At 45.0% G+C, this 16,641-nt stretch overlaps 1 long non-coding RNA gene across 1 annotated transcript; it reads right to left on the bottom strand.

Moving 5' to 3' along the window:
* Positions 1-6,790: 6,790 nt before the first annotated feature.
* Positions 6,791-16,276, bottom strand: LOC109197985 (uncharacterized). The gene is made up of 6 exons (XR_002058990.2): positions 16,225-16,276; positions 11,753-11,814; positions 11,046-11,093; positions 9,379-9,440; positions 8,647-8,694; positions 6,791-7,042 (listed from the first exon to the last, which is right to left on the bottom strand). It is a non-coding gene; the product is annotated as an uncharacterized LOC109197985 (long non-coding RNA).
* Positions 16,277-16,641: the final 365 nt, after the last annotated feature.

Here is a 16,641-nt window from a genome sequence, read left to right as displayed (position 1 = left end):
TGACAAAGACGGCGGCGGTCAAAGACTGTCGGACTGCGGCGGTCAGAGACGGCGGCGGTCAAAGACTGTCGGACTGCGGCGGTCAGAGACGGCGGCGGTCAAAGACAGTCAGTCTGCGGAGGTGAAAGATGGCGGCGGTTAAAGACGGCGGCGGTCTGAGAGTGTCAGACTGCGGCGGTCAGAGATGGCGACGGTAAATGACTGTCAGAGATGGTGGAGGTCAGAGATTGTCAGAGACGGCGGCGTTAGAGACTGTCAAGACTGCGGCAGTTAAAGACGGCGGCGGTCAGAGACGGCGGCGGTCTGAGACTGTCAGACTGCGGTGGTCAGAGACGGCGGCGGTCAGAGATGGCGGCGGTCAGAGACGGTGGAGGTCAGAGATTGTCAAAGACGGCGGCGGTCAGAGAGTGTCGGACTGCGGAGGTCAGAGACGGCGGCGGACAGAGACTGTCAGACTGCGGCGGTCAGAGACTCCGGTGGTCAAAGACGTCGGCGGTCAGAGACTGTCGGACTGCGGTGGTCAGAGACGTCGGCGGTCAAAGACTGTCAGACTGCGGCGGTCAGAGACGGCGGCGGTCAGAGACTGTCGGACTGCGGCGGTCAGAGACTGTAAGAAACGGTGGCTGTCAGAGACGGCAGCGGTCAAAGACTGTCAGACTGCGGACAGAGACTGTCAGACGGCGGCAGTCAGAGACTGCGGCGGTCAGAGACTGTCAGACTGTGGCGGTCAAAGACGGCGGCGGTCAAAGACTGTCAGACGGCGGCGGTCAGAGACGGCGGCGGTCAGAGACTGTCGGACTGCGGCGGTCAGAGACTGTAAGAAACGGTGGCTGTCAGAGACGGTGGAGGTCAGAGATTGTCAGAGACGGCGGCGGTTAGAGACGGCGGCGGTCAAAGACTGTCGGACTGCGGCGGTCAGAGACAGTCAGTCTGCGGAGGTGAAAGACGGCGGCGGTCAGAGACGGCGGCGGTCAGAGACAGTCAGACTGCGGCGGTCAGAGACGGCGGAGGTCAAAGACTGTCAGACTGCGGCGGTCAGAGACGGCGGCGGACAGAGACTGTCAGACTGCGGAGGTCAGAGACGGCGGCGGACAGAGACTGTCAGACGGCGGCGGACAGAGACTGTCAGACTGCGGCGGTCAGAGACGGTGGCGGTCAGAGACTGTCGGACGGCGGCGGTCAGAGACGGCGGCCGAAGGCGGCCGAAGACGGTCAAAGACGGTCAAAGACTGACAAAGACGGCGGCGGTCAAAGACTGTCGGACTGCGGCGGTCAGAGATGGCGGCGGTCAAAGACTGTAAGAAACGGTGGCTGTCAGAGACGGTGGAGGTCAGAGATTGTCAGAGACAGCGGCGGTTAGAGACGGCGGCGGTCAAAGACTGTCAGACTGCGGCAGTCAGAGACGGCGGCGGTCAAAGACTGTCGGACTGCGGCGGTCAGAGACGGCGGCGGTCAAAGACAGTCAGTCTGCGGAGGTGAAAGACGGCGGCGGTTAAAGACGGCGGCGGTCTGAGAGTGTCAGACTGCGGCGGTCAGAGATGGCGACGGTAAATGACTGTCAGAGATGGTGGAGGTCAGAGATTGTCAGAGACGGCGGCGTTAGAGACTGTCAAGACTGCGGCAGTTAAAGACGGCGGCGGTCAGAGACGGCGGCGGTCTGAGACTGTCAGACTGCGGTGGTCAGAGACGGCGGTGGTCAGAGACGGCGGCGGTCAGAGACTGTCGTACTGCGGAGGTCAGAGACGGCGGCGGTCAGAGACAGTCAGACTGCGGCGGTCAGAGACGGAGGCGGTCAGAGACAGTCGGACTGCGGCGGTCAGTGCTCTAATAGGTACTACAAGGTCATTAAGATAAGATGGGGCCTGATTCTTTAAGACCTTGTATATGAGGAGCAGGATTTTGAATTCTAGATTTAACAGGGGATTTTACATGAGGTTGTTCATCATCAGAGTCTGTGTTGATAACTAAAAGAAAACAAAGAGAAAGTCAGAGACTCCTCTGAGTGAGAGAACTTCTTTGTCGCAGGCTTGTTAAAGCGGGCACGCTGCAGACGCGTCAACGCGGGCCCGCTGCAGACGCGTCAACGCGGGCCCGCTGGAAAGGCGTCAACGCGGGCCCGCTGGAGACACAAGCGCACCTCCAGTTTGACTCCAGCGACCCCGGGATCGCTGGAGGGTCACTGGAGGCTCGCTGGAGCTGTGTCAACGCGGGCCCGCTGGAGAGGCGCATCATCGCGGGCCCGCTGGAGAGGCGTCATCGCGGGCTCGCTGGAGAGGCATCAATGCGGGCTCGTTGGAGAGGCACAAGCGCACCTCCAGTTTGACTCCAACGATCCCCAACGATCCCGGGCTCGCTGGAGGCTCGCTGGAGGTTCACTGGAGGCTCGCTGAATGTGCGCTAACGCGGGCACGCTGGAGATGCGAGTGCAGAGAAAGAAAATTCTACCCCCTCGTCCTCTCTCCAGATGCATGCCTCTATCTTCTTGTGACTTCACGGCAAGACTACTCCTCCTGCAAGCATGAAAAACCATTGATCAGGATTATTGATCAGCTCATTCATTACAGAAACAGTAAAAAGTTCCAGTTGTTTAGATTTGCTGCTTTTCTTCATTGCTCAGTTTCGCCCCCGTGTCTGGGATACTCAGTTTTGCAGTTAGTGTCTGCTAAACAATAATGATCCATATTATAATTGAACTTAGAGCTGGCAATAGAAGGATAACGATATATATTGCGAAATAACTTTTCTCGATGGAAAAATTTTACTATTGCGATAGGCCTCATCTCGCTTGTCCTCTTGAAAAAAGAAAAAAAAAAAAAAAGAACAGCCAATCCAAATTAAGTAGCGCCGCAGCGTCACGTCACGTGACTTGTTACGTGCAGCACAAGTGCCAAGGCGCACATATGTATTTGTTTGGGAAGCAGCCAGCCGGGCCGCCCGGGTAATGAAGGAAATGAGTTTGCCGACTAGAGAAAAATCAACCGAGAGCGTGAGCGAAGGTTACCGACGAAAAAAACCCAATGAGGGTTCCAATTCCAGATTGTCGAATGGAAGTTCAGTAGTGTGAAGGTATTTCGGCTATTCAAGTTTGACAAAAACTGTAAATTGTGCCAAAAGCAAGTCTGGAAATACAATAAAGCAGTGCATGCTCAATCTCTGACTGAAAGCGGTAAGTCGACATTCGGCTTTTGTCAGACTAAAGTCACCGTTGAAACTGTTTGAAAAGCTAAGCTATACAACAAGGAGAGGTTGAGAATTTCCTTTTAGTTCTCAGTTTATTTGATATTGACAAAAGTTAGTCAATTTTGTCTGTTCTTCTGAAAAACGAACTAAGATTTATTTTAGAATAATATTTTGTTTCTAAGTGGAATTGACAATTTAGTAGTCTGTTTGTTTGTCCTATTTTGGAATAGTTTGTGTAGTTTGCAATATTTGCCTTTATTTATCTGAAAAAGTCTCATGTTTAAATTAAAACAAGCTGCTAATTATTTCACATTTTACTTGTGAGCAACGGCACATTTAAATTATACAAATATAGTTACTTGGCTTATATCGTGATATATATCGTTATCGACTGAAATGAAAAAATCATATCGTGATATGAAAAATTTTATATCGCCCAGCTCTAATTGAACTACAAACATATTTGAGCATAATCAAATGTGTTCAGTCAGGGTATACGGTCAGTTATATTAGAGCAGCCAACGTGGTTCTAGATTATTCTTTTGAATCATACTGTAGGGAATACAAATCTCAAAGTTCAAGGATGAAATAATAATTTAAGTGTATGTCAGCAGAAATGTGCTCTCTCTTGTCTCTCTTGGATTAACTGAAGGCTTTTCAGGGAGTTTTTAGGACATCCTGATAATAATGAATCACAGTAGTCCAGCCTGGAAGTAATAAATGCATCAACTAGTTTTCAGCATCACTCTAAGACAGGATATTCTAACTTTAGAAATGTTGCACAAAGAAAGCAGTCTTACATATTGTTAATATGTGCAGGAGGCATGTCCTAACCAGGACATGTCCTGGTTAAAAAAGATTAATCTTCTCACACACAGACACAAAAACACACTTAACATTAAAATATTCCATACCTGGTACTTTTACATGAGGTTGTTCATCATCAGAGTCTGTGTTGATAACTAAAGAAAACAAAGAGAAAGTCAGAGACTCCTCTGAGTGAGAGAACTTCTTTTGTCGCAGGCTTGTTAAAGCGGGCCCGCTGCAGACGCGTCAACGCGGGCCCGCTGGAAAGGCGTCAACGCGGGCCCGCTGGAGACACAAGCGCACCTCCAGTTTGACTCCAGCGACCCCGGGATCGCTGGAGGGTCACTGGAGGCTCGCTGGAGCTGTGTCAACGCGGGCCCGCTGGAGGCGCATCATCGCGGGCCCGCTGGAGAGGCGTCATCGCGGGCTCGCTGGAGAGGCGTCATCGCGGATACGCTGGAGAGGCGTCATCGCGGATACGCTGGAGAGGCACAAGCGCACCTCCAGTTGACTCCAACGATCCCCAACGATCCCGGGCTCGCTGGAGGCTCGCTGGAGTTCACTGGAGGCTCGCTGAATGTGCGCTAACGCGGCACGCTGGAGATGCGAGTGCAGAGAAAGAAATTCTACCCCCTCGTCCTCTCTCCAGATGCATGCCTCTATCTTCTTGTGACTTCACGGCAAGACTACTCCTCCTGCAAGCATGAAAAACCATTGATCAGGATATTGATCAGCTCATTCATTACAGAAACAGTAAAAAGTTCCAGTTTGTTTAGATTGCTGCTTTCTTCATTGCTCAGTTCGCCCCGGTGTCTGGATACTCAGTTTTGCAGTTAGTGTCTGCTAAACAATAATGATCCATATATAATTGAACTTAGAGCTGGGCAATAGAAGGATAATGATATATATTGCGAAATAACTTTTTCTCGATGGAAAAATTTACTATTGCGATAGGCCTCATCTCGCTTGTCCTCTTGAAAAAAAGAAAAAAAAAAAAAAAAAAGAACAGCCAATCCAAATTAAGTAGCGCCGCAGCGTCACGTCACGTGACTTGTTACGTGCAGCACAAGTGCCAAGGCGCACATATGTATTTGTTTGGGAAGCAGCCAGCCGGGCCGCCCGGTAATGAAGGAAATGAGTTTGCCGACTAGAGAAAAATCAACCGAGAGCGTGAGCGAAGGTTACCGACGAAAAAACCCAATGAGGGTTCCAATTCCAGATTGTCGAATGGAAGTTCAGTAGTGTGAAGGTATTTCGGCTATTTCAAGTTTGACAAAAACTGTAAATTGTGCCAAAAGCAAGTCTGGAAATACAATAAAGCAGTGCATGCTCAATCTCTGACTGAAAGCGGTAAGTCGACATTCGGCTTTTGTCAGACTAAAGTCACCGTTGAAACTGTTTGAAAAGCTAAGCTATACAACAAGGAGAGGTTGAGAATTTCCTTTTAGTTCTCAGTTATTTGATATGACAAAAGTTAGTCAATTTTGTCTGTTCTTCTGAAAAACGAACTAAGATTTATTTTTAGAATTAATATTTTGTTTCTAAGTGGAATTGACAATTTAGTAGTCTGTTTTGTTTGTCCTATTTTGGAATAGTTTGTGTAGTTTGCAATATTTGCCTTTATTTATCTGAAAAAGTCTCATGTTTAAATTAAAACAAGCTGCTAATTATTTCACATTTTACTTGTGAGCAACGGCACATTTAAATTATACAAATATAGTTACTTGGCTTATATCGTGATATATATCGTTATCGACTGAAATGAAAAAAATCATATCGTGATATGAAAAAATTTATATCGCCCAGCTCTAATTGAACTACAAACATATTTGAGCATAATCAAATGTGTTCAGTCAGGGTATACGGTCAGTTATATTAGAGCAGCCAACGTGGTTCTAGATTATTCTTTTGAATCATACTGTAGGGAATACAAATCTCAAAGTTCAAGGATGAAATAATAATTTAAGTGTATGTCAGCAGAAATGTGCTCTCTCTTGTCTCTCTTTGGATTAACTGAAGGCTTTTCAGGGAGTTTTTAGGACATCCTGATAATAATGAATCACAGTAGTCCAGCCTGGAAGTAATAAATGCATCAACTAGTTTTTCAGCATCACTCTAAGACAGGATATTTCTAACTTTAGAAATGTTGCACAAAGAAAGCAGTCTTACATATTTGTTTAATATGTGCAGGAGGCATGTCCCTAACCAGGACATGTCCTGGTTAAAAAAGATTAATCTTCTCACACACAGACACAAAAACACACTTAACATTAAAATATTCCATACCTGGTACTTTTACATGAGGTTGTTCATCATCAGAGTCTGTGTTGATAACTAAAAGAAAACAAAGAGAAAGTCAGAGACTCCTCTGAGTGAGAGAACTTCTTTTGTCGCAGGCTTGTTAAAGCGGGCACGCTGCAGACGCGTCAACGCGGGCCCGCTGCAGACGCGTCAACGCAAGCCCGCTGGAGAGGCGTCAACGCGGGCCCGCTGGAGAGGCGTCAACGCGGGCCCGCTGGAGACACAAGCGCACCTCCAGTTTGACTCCAGCGACCCCGGGATCGCTGGAGGGTCACTGGAGGCTCGCTGGAGCTGTGTCAACGCGGGCCCGCTGGAGGCGCATCATCGCGGGCCCGCTGGAGAGGCGTCATCGCGGGCCCGCTGGAGAGGCGTCATCGCGGGCTCGCTGGAGAGGCGTCATCGCGGGCTCGCTGGAGAGGCGTCATCGCGGGCTCGCTGGAGGCGCGTCATCGCGGGCTCGCTGGAGAGGCGTCATCGCGGGCTCGCTGGAGAGGCGTCATCGCGGATACGCTGGAGAGGCATCAATGCGGGCTCGCTGGAGAGGCACAAGCGCACCTCCAGTTTGACTCCAACGATCCCCAACGATCCCGGGCTCGCTGGAGGCTCGCTGGAGGTTCACTGGAGGCTCGCTGAATGTGCGCTAACGCGGGCACGCTGGAGATGCGAGTGCAGAGAAAGAAAATTCTACCCCCCTCGTCCTCTCTCCAGATGCATGCCTCTATCTTCTTGTGACTTCACGGCAAGACTACTCCTCCTGCAAGCATGAAAAACCATTGATCAGGATTATTGATCAGCTCATTCATTACAGAAACAGTAAAAAGTTCCAGTTTGTTTAGATTTGCTGCTTTTCTTCATTGCTCAGTTTCGCCCCCGGTGTCTGGGATACTCAGTTTTGCAGTTAGTGTCTGCTAAACAATAATGATCCATATTATAATTGAACTTAGAGCTGGGCAATAGAAGGATAACGATATATATTGCGAAATAACTTTTTCTCGATGGAAAAATTTTACTATTGCGATAGGCCTCATCTCGCTTGTCCTCTTGAAAAAAAGAAAAAAAAAAAAAAAAAAGAACAGCCAATCCAAATTAAGTAGCGCCGCAGCGTCACGTCACGTGACTTGTTACGTGCAGCACAAGTGCCAAGGCGCACATATGTATTTGTTTGGGAAGCAGCCAGCCGGGCCGCCCGGGTAATGAAGGAAATGAGTTTGCCGACTAGAGAAAAATCAACCGAGAGCGTGAGCGAAGGTTACCGACGAAAAAACCCAATGAGGGTTCCAATTCCAGATTGTCGAATGGAAGTTCAGTAGTGTGAAGGTATTTCGGCTATTTCAAGTTTGACAAAAACTGTAAATTGTGCCAAAAGCAAGTCTGGAAATACAATAAAGCAGTGCATGCTCAATCTCTGACTGAAAGCGGTAAGTCGACATTCGGCTTTTGTCAGACTAAAGTCACCGTTGAAACTGTTTGAAAAGCTAAGCTATACAACAAGGAGAGGTTGAGAATTTCCTTTTAGTTCTCAGTTTATTTGATATTGACAAAAGTTAGTCAATTTTGTCTGTTCTTCTGAAAAACGAACTAAGATTTATTTTTAGAATTAATATTTTGTTTCTAAGTGGAATTGACAATTTAGTAGTCTGTTTTGTTTGTCCTATTTTGGAATAGTTTGTGTAGTTTGCAATATTTGCCTTTATTTATCTGAAAAAGTCTCATGTTTAAATTAAAACAAGCTGCTAATTATTTCACATTTTACTTGTGAGCAACGGCACATTTAAATTATACAAATATAGTTACTTGGCTTATATCGTGATATATATCGTTATCGACTGAAATGAAAAAAATCATATCGTGATATGAAAAAATTTTATATCGCCCAGCTCTAATTGAACTACAAACATATTTGAGCATAATCAAATGTGTTCAGTCAGGGTATACGGTCAGTTATATTAGAGCAGCCAACGTGGTTCTAGATTATTCTTTTTGAATCATACTGTAGGGAATACAAATCTCAAAGTTCAAGGATGAAATAATAATTTAAGTGTATGTCAGCAGAAATGTGCTCTCTCTTGTCTCTCTTTGGATTAACTGAAGGCTTTTCAGGGAGTTTTTAGGACATCCTGATAATAATGAATCACAGTAGTCCAGCCTGGAAGTAATAAATGCATCAACTAGTTTTCAGCATCACTCTAAGACAGGATATTTCTAACTTTAGAAATGTTGCACAAAGAAAGCAGTCTTACATATTTGTTTAATATGTGCAGGAGGCATGTCCCTAACCAGGACATGTCCTGGTTAAAAAAAGATTAATCTTCTCACACACAGACACAAAAACACACTTAACATTAAAATATTCCATACCTGGTACTTTTACATGAGGTTGTTCATCATCAGAGTCTGTGTTGATAACTAAAAGAAAACAAAGAGAAAGTCAGAGACTCCTCTGAGTGAGAGAACTTCTTTTGTCGCAGGCTTGTTAAAGCGGGCACGCTGCAGACGCGTCAACGCGGGCCCGCTGGAGAGGCGTCAACGCGGGCCCGCTGGAGAGGCGTCAACGCGGGCCCGCTGGAGAGGCGTCAACGCGGGCCCGCTGGAGAGGCGTCAACGCGGGCCCGCTGGAGACACAAGCGCACCTCCAGTTTGACTCCAGCGACCCCGGGATCGCTGGAGGGTCACTGGAGGCTCGCTGGAGCTGTGTCAACGCGGGCCCGCTGGAGGCGCATCATCGCGGGCCCGCTGGAGAGGCGTCATCGCGGGCCCGCTGGAGAGGCGTCATCGCGGGCTCGCTGGAGGCGCGTCATCGCGGGCTCGCTGGAGGCGCGTCATCGCGGGCTCGCTGGAGGCGCGTCATCGCGGGCTCGCTGGAGAGGCGTCATCGCGGGCTCGCTGGAGAGGCGTCATCGCGGATACGCTGGAGAGGCATCAATGCGGGCTCGCTGGAGAGGCACAAGCGCACCTCCAGTTTGACTCCAACGATCCCCAACGATCCCGGGCTCGCTGGAGGCTCGCTGGAGGTTCACTGGAGGCTCGCTGAATGTGCGCTAACGCGGGCACGCTGGAGATGCGAGTGCAGAGAAAGAAAATTCTACCCACCTCGTCCTCTCTCCAGATGCATGCCTCTATCTTCTTGTGACTTCATGGCAAGACTACTCCTCCTGCAAGCATGAAAAACCATTGATCAGGATTATTGATCAGCTCATTCATTACAGAAACAGTAAAAAGTTCCAGTTTGTTTAGATTTGCTGCTTTTCTTCATTGCTCAGTTTCGCCCCCGGTGTCTGGGATACTCAGTTTTGCAGTTAGTGTCTGCTAAACAATAATGATCCATATTATAATTGAACTTAGAGCTGGGCAATAGAAGGATAACGATATATATTGCGAAATAACTTTTTCTCGATGGAAAAATTTTACTATTGCGATAGGCCTCATCTCGCTTGTCCTCTTGAAAAAAAGAAAAAAAAAAAAAAAAAGAACAGCCAATCCAAATTAAGTAGCGCCGCAGCGTCACGTCACGTGACTTGTTACGTGCAGCACAAGTGCCAAGGCGCACATATGTATTTGTTTGGGAAGCAGCCAGCCGGGCCGCCCGGGTAATGAAGGAAATGAGTTTGCCGACTAGAGAAAAATCAACCGAGAGCGTGAGCGAAGGTTACCGACGAAAAAAACCCAATGAGGGTTCCAATTCCAGATTGTCGAATGGAAGTTCAGTAGTGTGAAGGTATTTCGGCTATTTCAAGTTTGACAAAAACTGTAAATTGTGCCAAAAGCAAGTCTGGAAATACAATAAAGCAGTGCATGCTCAATCTCTGACTGAAAGCGGTAAGTCGACATTCGGCTTTTGTCAGACTAAAGTCACCGTTGAAACTGTTTGAAAAGCTAAGCTATACAACAAGGAGAGGTTGAGAATTTCCTTTTAGTTCTCAGTTTATTTGATATTGACAAAAGTTAGTCAATTTTGTCTGTTCTTCTGTAAAACGAACTAAGATTTATTTTTAGAATTAATATTTTGTTTCTAAGTGGAATTGACAATTTAGTAGTCTGTTTTGTTTGTCCTATTTTGGAATAGTTTGTGTAGTTTGCAATATTTGCCTTTATTTATCTGAAAAAGTCTCATGTTTAAATTAAAACAAGCTGCTAATTATTTCACATTTTACTTGTGAGCAACGGCACATTTAAATTATACAAATATAGTTACTTGGCTTATATCGTGATATATATCGTTATCGACTGAAATGAAAAAAATCATATCGTGATATGAAAAAATTTTATATCGCCCAGCTCTAATTGAACTACAAACATATTTGAGCATAATCAAATGTGTTCAGTCAGGGTATACGGTCAGTTATATTAGAGCAGCCAACGTGGTTCTAGATTATTCTTTTTGAATCATACTGTAGGGAATACAAATCTCAAAGTTCAAGGATGAAATAATAATTTAAGTGTATGTCAGCAGAAATGTGCTCTCTCTTGTCTCTCTTTGGATTAACTGAAGGCTTTTCAGGGAGTTTTTAGGACATCCTGATAATAATGAATCACAGTAGTCCAGCCTGGAAGTAATAAATGCATCAACTAGTTTTTCAGCATCACTCTAAGACAGGATATTTCTAACTTTAGAAATGTTGCACAAAGAAAGCAGTCTTACATATTTGTTTAATATGTGCAGGAGGCATGTCCCTAACCAGGACATGTCCTGGTTAAAAAAAGATTAATCTTCTCACACACAGACACAAAAACACACTTAACATTAAAATATTCCATACCTGGTACTTTTACATGAGGTTGTTCATCATCAGAGTCTGTGTTGATAACTAAAAGAAAACAAAGAGAAAGTCAGAGACTCCTCTGAGTGAGAGAACTTCTTTTGTCGCAGGCTTGTTAAAGCGGGCACGCTGCAGACGCGTCAACGCGGGCACGCTGCAGACGCGTCAACGCGGGCCCGCTGGAGAGGCGTCAACGCGGGCCCGCTGGAGAGGCGTCAACGCGGGCCCGCTGGAGAGGCGTCAACGCGGGCCCGCTGGAGACACAAGCGCACCTCCAGTTTGACTCCAGCGACCCCGGGATCGCTGGAGGGTCACTGGAGGCTCGCTGGAGCTGTGTCAACGCGGGCCCGCTGGAGGCGCATCATCGCGGGCCCGCTGGAGAGGCGTCATCGCGGGCCCGCTGGAGAGGCGTCATCGCGGGCTCGCTGGAGAGGCGTCATCGCGGGCTCGCTGGAGGCGCGTCATCGCGGGCTCGCTGGAGAGGCGTCATCGCGGGCTCGCTGGAGAGGCGTCATCGCGGATACGCTGGAGAGGCATCAATGCGGGCTCGCTGGAGAGGCACAAGCGCACCTCCAGTTTGACTCCAACGATCCCCAACGATCCCGGGCTCGCTGGAGGCTCGCTGGAGGTTCACTGGAGGCTCGCTGAATGTGCGCTAACGCGGGCACGCTGGAGATGCGAGTGCAGAGAAAGAAAATTCTACCCACCTCGTCCTCTCTCCAGATGCATGCCTCTATCTTCTTGTGACTTCACGGCAAGACTACTCCTCCTGCAAGCATGAAAAACCATTGATCAGGATTATTGATCAGCTCATTCATTACAGAAACAGTAAAAAGTTCCAGTTTGTTTAGATTTGCTGCTTTTCTTCATTGCTCAGTTTCGCCCCCGGTGTCTGGGATACTCAGTTTTGCAGTTAGTGTCTGCTAAACAATAATGATCCATATTATAATTGAACTTAGAGCTGGGCAATAGAAGGATAACGATATATATTGCGAAATAACTTTTCTCGATGGAAAAATTTTACTATTGCGATAGGCCTCATCTCGCTTGTCCTCTTGAAAAAAAGAAAAAAAAAAAAAAAAAAGAACAGCCAATCCAAATTAAGTAGCGCCGCAGCGTCACGTCACGTGACTTGTTACGTGCAGCACAAGTGCCAAGGCGCACATATGTATTTGTTTGGGAAGCAGCCAGCCAGGCCGCCCGGTAATGAAGGAAATGAGTTTGCCGACTAGAGAAAAATCAACCGAGAGCGTGAGCGAAGGTTACCGACGAAAAAACCCAATGAGGGTTCCAATTCCAGATTGTCGAATGGAAGTTCAGTAGTGTGAAGGTATTTCGGCTATTTCAAGTTTGACAAAACTGTAAATTGTGCCAAAAGCAAGTCTGGAAATACAATAAAGCAGTGCATGCTCAATCTCTGACTGAAAGCGGTAAGTCGACATTCGGCTTTTGTCAGACTAAAGTCACCGTTGAAACTGTTTGAAAAGCTAAGCTATACAACAAGGAGAGGTTGAGAATTTCCTTTTAGTTCTCAGTTTATTTGATATTGACAAAAGTTAGTCAATTTTGTCTGTTCTTCTGTAAAACGAACTAAGATTTATTTTTAGAATTAATATTTGTTTCTAAGTGGAATTGACAATTTAGTAGTCTGTTTTGTTTGTCCTATTTTGGAATAGTTGTGTAGTTTGCAATATTTGCCTTTATTTATCTGAAAAAGTCTCATGTTTAAATTAAAACAAGCTGCTAATTATTTCACATTTTACTTGTGAGCAACGGCACATTTAAATTATACAAATATAGTTACTTGGCTTATATCGTGATATATATCGTTATCGACTGAAATGAAAAAAATCATATCGTGATATGAAAAATTTTTATATCGCCCAGCTCTAATTGAACTACAAACATATTTGAGCATAATCAAATGTGTTCAGTCAGGGTATACGGTCAGTTATATTAGAGCAGCCAACGTGGTTCTAGATTATTCTTTTTGAATCATACTGTAGGGAATACAAATCTCAAAGTTCAAGGATGAAATAATAATTTAACTGTATGTCAGCAAAATTAAAAGCAGCAAGTTACCACAAGTCGTTTTATAATTCAGAGCTAAGAACAACCTGATATTTTCTAAATGAGTTGTTCTAACCAGATCCTTACTCTAGATGGCATTATCTTGGCCTCCAGTAATACTGTGAGGAACCTTGGAGTCATATACAGGGAGTGCAGAATTATTAGGCAAATGAGTATTTTGTCCACATCATCCTCTTCATGCATGTTGTCTTACTCCAAGCTGTATAGGCTCGAAAGCATATTAGGTGATGCATATATCAGGTGTGCATAATTATTAGAGAACTTCCTTTCCTTTGGCAAAATGAAGGACTTGACAGGCTCAGAAAAGTCAACAATAGTGAGATATCTTGCAGAGGGACGCAGCAGTCTTAAAATTGCAAAGCTTCTGAAGCGTGATCATCGAACAATCAAGCGTTTCATTCAAAATAGTCAACAGGGTCGGAAGAAGTGTGTGGAAAAACCAAGGCGCAAAATAACTGCCCATGACCTGAGAAAAGTCAAGCTAGTGATGGACAAATGAAGCTTTCTGGAAGCATTGAAGCTTGTATTGAAAAACGGTTCATTACTCGAAGCTTTTCAACAGTCCTCTCTGGTGACATCTGGTGGCCAAAAATATGAAGAGCAGCTTGAATCCACAAATAAAACCAACTCCTTCATAATGATAGCCCACTCTACAGAGTGGAACTCTGTCTCATATTGGGCTGCTGTTGTGTTGCTTTGAACGTGTATTTTTGGTGTTAAAAAATGTAGTTTATTTGTTTAATAAATAATTTTGACCAGTAAACTTTCTTTGTTTGAACATGCATTTTGAAAAAAATACCACGTTACATATAACATACATATAATAATGCACATTATGCAGTATGCTTCTGCTGTGAGGTCCTGCCTCCATTTACTTATGCATTTAATCTCTAGACGGGTATATTTATAAATAATATTATATTAGGGAAATTTTCCTATACATATTTTGACCTGGGGGTAGAATTGATTGTGAAATGGAAATGGAAAATGCTTATGAACTTGCAAATTAAAAACATGATGCATTTAATTTATTTTTGAGTAGTTTTTTTTCCAAGTACATCTATGCTGTATGTTAATAAAAGTGCCTGTGTGACATCTGGGACACAGCTTTGACTAAGAACTCTCTTTTTGTTCTTACTTTATGGCTTAAAAAAAATTATCGAGATATATATCTTATATCGCCATCCAGCTAAAAAATATCGAGATATGAATTTTGGGTCATATCGCCCAGCTCTAGGCTGGAGTGCAGAAAAACTGGTAGAGATGCAGTTATGGCTCCAAAACTGTCAACTAAAGAGAATAAATAAATTAAATTGCTGCACATTTTGTAGACTAACATTTAAGATTATTTTTTTAAATAAAATACATTAAACATTAAATGTTACGAGTCAAATGGAAGTTATTTAATGATATTATATTATGAAAAGCAGATTTTTCACATTTTAAGTTTTTCCCATTTCAGATAAAATACAGACCACAAAACAAAAGCAAACAGCCAGAACACAAAGCTGGAAACCCACCCGATTGACCAGAATCAACTCAAAATACTCCCACACAACAGAACCAAATCTCTCAGTAGAATGATCAGTGGTTTGCTATCTGTCACCATCAAGACACTCCACAAATCCCGCAAATGATTCACTTCGTGCGTAATGAAGCAAACGAAGCAAGCCTCAACACAGTTCTTCTGAACCAGTGTGTTGTTTTTTTCGACACACGCTCCGGAGCGTCAGCTTCAAGCGGGCCATCACTAAGTCACTAAGTTTGGCCATATTTCAGAGCTGCAACATCACTGGAGTGCCCAAAAGCACAAGGTGTGCAATACTCAGAGACATGGCCAAGGTAAGAAAGGCTGAAAGACGACCACCACTGAACAAGACACACAAGCTGAAACGTCAAGACTGGGCCAGAAATATCTCAAGACTGATTTTCTAAGGTTTTATGGACCAGATGGATGGGCCCGTGGCTGGATTGGTAAAGGGCAGAGAGCTCCAGTCTGACTGGTTTGGGCTGGTATCATCAAAGATGAACTTGTGGGGCCTTTTCGGGCTTTGAGGACTGCCAGTTCTGGAAGACACCACCTTCAAGCAGTGGTACAGGAAGAAGTCTGCATCCTTCAAGAAAAACATGATTTTTCCAAGTACTCCACAGCGTGGCTGGCAAGAAAGGGTATAAAAGAGAAACCGACTGCACGGTCATATTAGACTGCAGCTCAGCTGTGACTGAAAAGTTTCTGAAATGTTCACCATTACAAGGAGGGAAAACAGTACACCTCTCTGAACAGTGTCTGGGAGGCTGTGGTTGCTGCTGCACGCAATGTTGATGGTGAACAGATCAAAACACTGACAGAATCCATGGATGGCAGGCTTTTGAGTGTCCTTGCAAAGAAAGGTGGCTATATTGGTTGCTGATTTGTTTTTGTTTTGTTTATATTGGTTTCACTGGTAAAATAAATAATTGAAATGGGTATATATTTGTTTTTTGTTGTAAAGCTAAAAACAAACTAAAAACTACTTCCAAAACATTCAGCTTTGATATTAATGAGTTTTTGGGTTCATTGAGAACATGGTTGTTGTTCAATAATAAAATTATTCCTCAAAAGTACAACTTGCCTAATAATTCTGCACTCCCTGTATTAAACAACACTTGCGCACCATCTCCAAATTAGAAATATCCTGTCTCAGAGTGATGCTGAAAAACTAGTTCATGCATTCTGAGAACCAGTTTGGCCTTGAGACCAGGAGGCCTGGTTTCGAATCTAGCTCATGACAAACTTTCACACGTGTTCTTTTGTATACGTTATCTTTTTGTATGCTGTTCAATAAACTTCATTTAAAAGAAATAAAATAAAGAATAAAAGCTAGTTCAATTCCGGTTTTTGCGTGACATCACACTCTAATCAGGAAATCAGCTCAGGTGCTGATTGCTGTCAGCAGATTAAACTCCACAAGTCAGCAGGTCCCATGCATACGGCTCTCCCAACATGACAGTGCCGTATAGTATTCACTACTGACGTTTCAACTTGTTGCTATAAATTAAACTGACTCCCAAAATTCAGCCCATGTTGCTCAGGGAGAATGAAAACTACCAGTTAACCTGACGGAGGTGGCGACCCGCAGCTAATGTGCATGGTGGTGAAGTCTGAAAATTATCTTCCTGGTACTGCTTAATGGGCAAGCAAAACTCTTGGCACAGAAATTCCATGGAGCTCAGCGAACAGGTAGAACAACGAGATGGACGACCTTCTTCTTCTTTATATTGGCGGTTCGCAACAGCAAAATGGTGCATTACCGCCGCCAACTGACGTGGAGTGTGAACTGAAATGTCAAAAAAATCCTTCAAATCCTCCCAAACACCCTCCTTTCACTTCTCTAGTTCCTGTGGTGTGTCCAGCGGGGTGGCACAGGCCACCCCCCCAACCAGACTGGCCACCCCAGGTGCCACCCCAAGCGAAAACAATAAAAGTCAAGAAATATCAATATACGATACGTTTCACAGTGAAGCT

Source organism: Oreochromis niloticus, unplaced genomic scaffold (assembly GCF_001858045.2).
Source record: "Oreochromis niloticus isolate F11D_XX unplaced genomic scaffold, O_niloticus_UMD_NMBU tig00002209_pilon, whole genome shotgun sequence".
In the NCBI taxonomy this organism is placed as follows: Eukaryota; Metazoa; Chordata; class Actinopteri; order Cichliformes; family Cichlidae; genus Oreochromis; species Oreochromis niloticus.
This window is presented reverse-complemented; position numbering and strand designations above follow the sequence as displayed.